This window comes from Elgaria multicarinata, chromosome 15 (assembly GCF_023053635.1).
Source record: "Elgaria multicarinata webbii isolate HBS135686 ecotype San Diego chromosome 15, rElgMul1.1.pri, whole genome shotgun sequence".
Taxonomy (NCBI): domain Eukaryota; kingdom Metazoa; phylum Chordata; class Lepidosauria; order Squamata; family Anguidae; genus Elgaria; species Elgaria multicarinata.
The window spans coordinates 28425524-28432762 of NC_086185.1; positions in this window are offsets into that span (position 1 = coordinate 28425524).

Genomic DNA, 7239 nt, shown 5'->3' on the forward strand with positions numbered 1-7239 from the left:
CTGGCCTGCCCCTCCCTCCTGCCCTGGTGGATGGCGACCAATCAGGGGTCGCCATCCACCTGGCCACACCTTTATTGTGACTCCGGAGCAGCAAAGATGGCAGGTGTGCCAAAACCTTGCTCTGGAGAAAAAAGTCAGGAAAAGTCCCCAACTTCTTTACTTCAGCGCTTCGGGGAAAGCCCCGGGATGGCTCCGCAGTGGCTGCTGCGTCATATAAGTGCCAGAGCGCCACAGTGGAGCCACCCTGGGGCTTTTCTCGCATACAGATAGCCCTCTAGAATCCCCAAAGTGCAATCTGGTAGAAGGCCTAAGGAAGGCACACATGTTCATGGCCATACAACCAAGCAGGTTAAACCCTACTGATCATAAACCTGTGCAAATACAAATGTTCGGCACCTTGCTTATCCGCTCTTTTTTGGGTGATGCATTTCCTCCATTTTGGAGACGAGTAAGTGACCAGCCCTGCTTTTCTCAGACCCAGTGGTGCAGCTAGGGCCCAGGGCTGGCATCAAGGGATCAGGCACTTACTGAGGGTCCACAACCCAGCAGGGACCCACTGACAAGAGCTCCCTGTGCTGGACCCTTCTCTTCCCCATGGCGACCTGCTCGCTCACCTGCCTCTTCCTCTGGCCCAGGCAATGGTGCCGGTGAGGAGGAGCAGGAGATGACTTTAGAGGTTGAATTGTACTGCCTGGAGTGGCTATAATTGATGTGTAATCCTTTTTTCTTGTCACTGCTATCATTAATTGTTTTTACTTGTCATCTGGCTATTTCGGGATATTTTTTCCTCGTCTTGTTATGTTTGAGTTCTATTTATTACTTCTTCTGTTAGCTGCCCTGAGCTCACAAGGGAAGGCAGGTTGTAAATATTTTCATTAAGTAAATGAACAAACAAGAGAATACTCATTTCTTATTTTTCGTTAAACCAAGGACTCTGCTCGAGACAGTGATGTCTCAGGCCTGAACAAAGTTTTAAAGCAGCCTTCCCAGCCTGATGTAGTCCAAATGTGTTTGCCTACAACCGCCATCATCCACAGCCAACATAGTCCATAGAAAGAGACCATATTGGGAAAAGCCGACCCAGACCAATGGGTGTTAACGACATCAGTTCAGTGGACCAAATTGTTTATTTCTTTATTTCTTGTGTAAATTTCTTTAAAATGTGGTGCAGGCAAATTCCTGCCACAATTTTTATTTTATTTATTTTTATTATTGCATTTATATCCTGTATTTTTTCCTCCAAGGAACCCAAGGCGGTGTATGTAATCCTCCTCCTCTCCATGTTATCCTCACAACAACAACCCTGTGAGGTGGGTTGGGCTGAGAGTCTGTGACTGGCCCAGAGTCACCCAGTGGGTTTCCATGGCCGAGTGGGGACTAGAACCCGGATCTCCCAACTCCCAGTCCAACACTTAAGCCACTACGCCATACTGGCTCTCTTACCCTAAAATAGCCCTGACACAAAACAACTAGATGAACCAGCTGAAATGCTCCAGATCGTATTAGGGTATGATTCTGTTCATGTTTATAAAGGGGGGGGGGCGGAGCCCTATGAATCCCAGCTTGTTGGTTGGAGAGATACTGGGCGTTAAAGGTGTTTTTCTGTCTAAACATGCATGAGATGGCACCTTTAGAAAATAAAGTGCATGGGTTTAGTATTATCATAGAACCATGTGGGAGCAAACCATCATACAACCACAATTTGAAGCAAATACAGAACTCTAAATCAAGGAGAGATTTTCAAAGGCTTAGCACTGGAACTTGATATTTTGATCGGTTGGTTGTTCAAGCCAAGACAATTCCAAACTTTCCACAAACATTTTCTAGCAATGCTGGAAAATGCCGTTGCTTCTTTATGATATGTTTTCAGCTCTCCTTGAGAAAGCATTTGCGAGTATAGGGCAATTCAGATTTTGGGCACTGGCTTTGCACTCACTTGCTGACACTCTGGCTTGTCTTCACTTGCCCCCAGAGGTGTCATTGTGTAGCCCTGGATACATGGAACTGTGATGTCATCCTCTCCACTAAATGATCCTTGTTTGGATGGATCTCCCATGTGATTAATCCAGGCAGTAGGAGGAAGAAGCAGACAGGGGAAATGGTGGAGAACTAGACATCAGCACTACAAATGAGGGTGCTGCACCCAAAGGATGGATATTCCAAGCCAAGTATTTTGGTGTGGTTTGGTAAATTGCTAGTTTTTACCTGACAAACTGCAGGCTATTCAATGCTGCTGTGAAGATGTTACCTGTGTAAAAAGTCCAGTTCATTTAAGACAAGTAAGGGGAGACATGATAGAGGTGTACAGAATTATTCATGGTGTGGAGAATGTGGATAGAGAGACATTTTTCTCCCTCTCTCAAAATACTAGAACCCAACAGGGTCATCACATGAAGCTGATTGGTGGGTGATCCAGGACAGATAAAAGGAAGTACTTCTTCATACAGCGCATAGTTAAACTATGAAATTCACAACCACAAGACGTAGTGATAGTCACCCATTTGGATAGCTTTAAAAGGGGGGGTTGGATAAATTCCTGAAAGGGAAGGCTATCAATGGCTACTAATCCTGATGGCTATCTGCTACCTCCAGTAGCAAAGGCTGTACAGCAGCCTATGTACACCAGTTGCTGGGGAATATGGGTGAGAGGGTGCTGTTGCTTTTGTGTCCTTCTGGTGGGTTCCTGGTCAACAGCTGGTTTGCACCTCTGGGAAGAGAATGCTGGACTAGATGGACCCTTGGTCTGATCCAGCATGTCTCTTCTTATGTTCTTAAGATGCAGATTTAAACGTCTTGTGCCCCTTGAAGTCATAAATAGAACAAGAACTTTATCACACCAGCCTTATAGTCTGCATTCACGGCGCATTGCATGCAAAGGACTCACTTGACGTCTACATTATAGTCTGCTTTCAGGGCGAAGGACTCTGATGACATGCAGCATGTCCAGCTGTGATTGCGGGTCTCTCCCCCCCCCCTTGGCGATGTATTTTGCAGCATGGAAAGAAGAGTTCTTCTTGAGTTCTGAGCAGCCACTGGGGGTGCAGAGGGATGAACAGGAGCAGAGCGGCCTCCCTCGGCAGCCTCAAGTGCTGCGGAGCATGGAGCAGGCCCAGCCCTCCCGGGGCATGCGCGGGAGGAAGAAGACAAGGAGCAGGGCCTCCCTTGGCAGCCCCCAAGTGGAGTTCCGTGGAGCCCGCCCAGCCCTCCCGAGGTGTGCGCTGGTGCAGGGTGAAGACGCGGAGGCTAGTGCGATGGAGCTCAGCAACTGCAACGGTATGGGATAATTCACAGGAGAACCAGAATAAAAGCGTAGGTGGGATGAAGCTTCAATACTAGGAGTACTGTCACCAGGGTTGTCATGATGTTTTTGATCAGATGATGTTCAGATGATTTTCATTATCATCTGATCTAATATTCCTTGCAGAAACTAAGTTTATTTCATAGCCTTATAACATAGTTAAAGGTTTCGAAACTGGTGTCGTCTTTCTTGGCTGCCAATCCATTTTGGTGGACGTGTGGGACTTGGAAACTGAAGGAGAGATGATCTATGGACTGTCAGAACAGACCGGAGGGCACGGCAGCCATCGTAAAATTTGAAGGAGAAGAGGAGGGGTAAGGAGTAGGAGAACAAGGGGAAGAAAGGATCTACTGCAAAGGGTTGTCATGAACGATTGTCATGAACCCAGCTAAGACTGTAATGGACTTTGAATGGAAAATTGCATTAGGGACAATTGAAACTGAATCATTTATCAGACTGAGAATTTATATCACAAAAATAAATCAGAAAGTCTTCTTTTTTTTTATGGGAAAGGAAAGCACAGGCATCTCTGGCATAGATAAAACTTCCTGTGCATCTTTTTATTTATTTAGAGCTCTGACAGGATACAAAGTTTTCCAGGATGTTTCTGTCTGTCTCCCGTCGCACTTACTGACAGATGACGATGAGGAGAGTTGGGAAGTTAAAGCCAATTTCAGGTTGCCTTGAAACCTGGAGACTTGTCTCCTGTCGGCACGAGAGTTTTATAATTGCGCATTGCTTATCAACATGCATCAGGACAGCTGCCCTACCCTGTTCCCATCAATAAATCACAAAAACCCATGTGGATTTAACCCTCAGACTGTTGCATTTGCCAGAAAACACAGCCACCGCAACTGGGAAATTTCAGTGTCTGCTGGAGTTATTGACGACTCTGTTCACCGGAACCTAACATTGCCAAGTTCTACATTTAGGAAATAGAAACCAAATGCACAGTTACAAGATGGGGGATACTTGGCTCAGCAATACTAAAAGTGAGAAGGATCTTGGAATTGTTGTAGAACACAAGCTGAATATGAGCCAACAGTGCGACATGGCTGCAAGAAAGGCAAATGCTATTTTGGGCTGCATTAATAGAAGTATAGCTTCCAAATCACGTGAGGTACTGGTTCCTCTCTATTCGGCCCTGGTTAGGCCTCATCTAGAGTATTGTGTCCAGTTCTGGGCTCCACAATTCAAGAAGGACGCAGACAAGCTGGAGCGTGTTCAGAGGAGGGCAACCAGGATGATCAGGGGTCCGGAAACAAAGCCCTATGAAGAGAGACTGAAAGAACTGGGCATGTTTAGCCCGGAGAAGAGAAGATTGTGGGGAGACATGATAGCACTCTTCAAATACTTAAAAGGTTGTCACACAGAGGAGGGCCAGGATCTCTTCTCGGTCCTCCCAGAGTGCAGGACACGGAATAACGGGCTAAAGTTACAGGAAGCCAGATTCCGGCTGGACATCAGGAAAAATGTCCTGACTGTTAGAGCAGTATAGCAATGGAATCAATGACTTAGGGAGGTTGTGGGCTCTCCCACATTAGAGGCCTTCAAGAGGCAGCTGGACAAGCATCTGTCAGGGATGCTTTAGGGTGGATTCCTGCATTGAGCAGGGGGTTGGACTCGATGGCCTTGTAGGCTCCTTCCAACTCTGCTATTCTATGATTCTATGATTTCGGAGCTGCTGCTGCTGGTGGTGGTGTTTGCATCTGAAATTCTTGGCTGGATTTCTCACCAGATCTTGACATTTACAGTTACCTAGCCATAGGCTTCATGTGCAATTTGCCACTGGTCAATCTTTTCCACTCCTCTACCTTACTCATTAATAAAATACCGCAGGGAAGCAATCCTCATGTTATCAGGCACATGCGTGCATTAAAAAATTTTTTGTTTGTTTGCCTGTTTAGAATATTTTTAAATGATATTTCATTGATGTTTTGCCACAATTTCGATGGTGATTGGCTCAGTGGCCGACATGCTCTGTGCAGCCCACTCCCCTGCACAAACTTATTGGCCTTGGAGCGAATTCATAAATGTGTATTCATCAGTAGGGAGTCAATGACTTAGCCCAAAACCAGCCTTCCCTAATCAGGTGCCCTCCAGATGTATAGGACTGCAACTTCCATAATTTGGGTGTTCTTATTATGACTGGATCCAACCCAATAAAAATATCATTTTCCCGTAATAGATATTTCAAGCATAGACCGGGGCTGTTGAACCACAGGGCTGTAGGCCAAATCCAGCCAACCAGAGGCCCCCTGTGGCCCTCCAGAGGTTTCCCAGATGTTCCTTCCACAGTCCTCACCCTCTTTCCCCAACCATCAACCATTGTTAACTGGTTTTCCAACTTTGGCTCCAATTATTTTCCCCGGTCTAAAAGGTTGAAATGCCTCTTCAAAGGCTTGGTTACCCAGAAGGTCACGCCCCCTCCCCCTAGCCCCTCTCCCTTCCCCCCACCCTCCAATCTGTTTGTGGCTTCCCAGATTTCGCACAGTTCCTCTCCCCCAAGTCTAAAACGTTGAAATGCATCTCCTAAGGTTTATTTACTGGCAGCAAGAACTTAAAGCTAAAATACGCTGGCATTTTTAAATGTTTTGGCTCCACTCCTTTTGCCTTCGGTCCCACTTACCATTGGAAGGGACCCTCTGGAAATTTCTGAATTTGACCCTTGGCCTTAAACAGGATCAACGCCTCTGCGATGAGACGCAGGCAACTGAACTAGCCCCAAATGGACAGCAACCAAACGAGGTCAATTGCTGTAGCTGCCATTTCCCAATCTATATAGTGCATTCCAGTTGCTTCCACTCACATAGTGGGTGGGAAGCATGCTGCTAATATCAAAGGTCAAAATGCTTTCGCATGAAGCACACCACCCAGAGAAGAAAGAAGTCATTACAGTGTGTTAAAGGCATACAACCAAGCCACCGCCTTCCAGGTGAACCAGCTTTTCAGTAATATTTCAACCTCGTTTTCAACCCATTTCCCTCCTTCCCTCCTTCCTGCCAACTCAAGTGAGTTAAACCCACCTCCTGCTATCAAAAATGATTGATCTGTCACTCAGGCAGCTTGCTTGGGAAGGAACTAATGAGCGGCGTACCGCTTAATTCATCCGGTTGGGCCCCAGCCAGGCACACCATTGGTAGAGGTTAATAGGCTGTTTTCGTTTGACAGGAGCTAATAGGATGAAGCCAAAGACAAGCTCACCGTCCCCAAAGAAACTGCTGAAAATGGCAGCGAGATGAATGGACTCTACTGGCTTGGATTTACATTGGGAAGCCACATATGCATCACCAAAAAAGAGGACATACATCACCAGAGAAGAGGACAACAGAGGGCACCAACTTGCATTACATTTGCATATGCATGCATTTATATTTCAAGATAATTAGTATAATTGAAACAGAAATACATTTGGCTATATTGGGATAGACTGTGACCAGGTGATTTGTCTGCCCGTTGATGGGCAACTGCAAGGCCCCTGGCTTCCTTCTCTAAATCTTGGTATGGTTAAAGGGGACAGCTATTCAAATACAAGGACCGTCCTCTGTAAACTAGGACAGCTGGCCACCCTAGGTCCACACAAGGAACCAAGGCTGTGCAGTGGGTCGCTCAGTGGCAAAAATGGTGCCCATCACCTCAGAGTACAGCAGACCTGGATGAAGAGAGGAGCAAAGAGAAATCCAGATTTGTACAAGATCAGAATCAAGGACTGATTCACAACACTTGATGTCTTATCATAGAATAGTAGAGTTGGAAGGGGCCTCCAAGGCCCTTGACTCCAACCCCCTGCTCAATGCAGGAATCCACCTTAAAGCATCCCTGACAGACGACTGTAAAGCTGCCTCTTGAAGGCCTCTAGTGTGGGAGAGCCCACCACCTCCCTAGGTCATTGGTCCCGTTGTCGTACTGCTCTAACAGTCTGAACGTTTTTCCTGATGTCC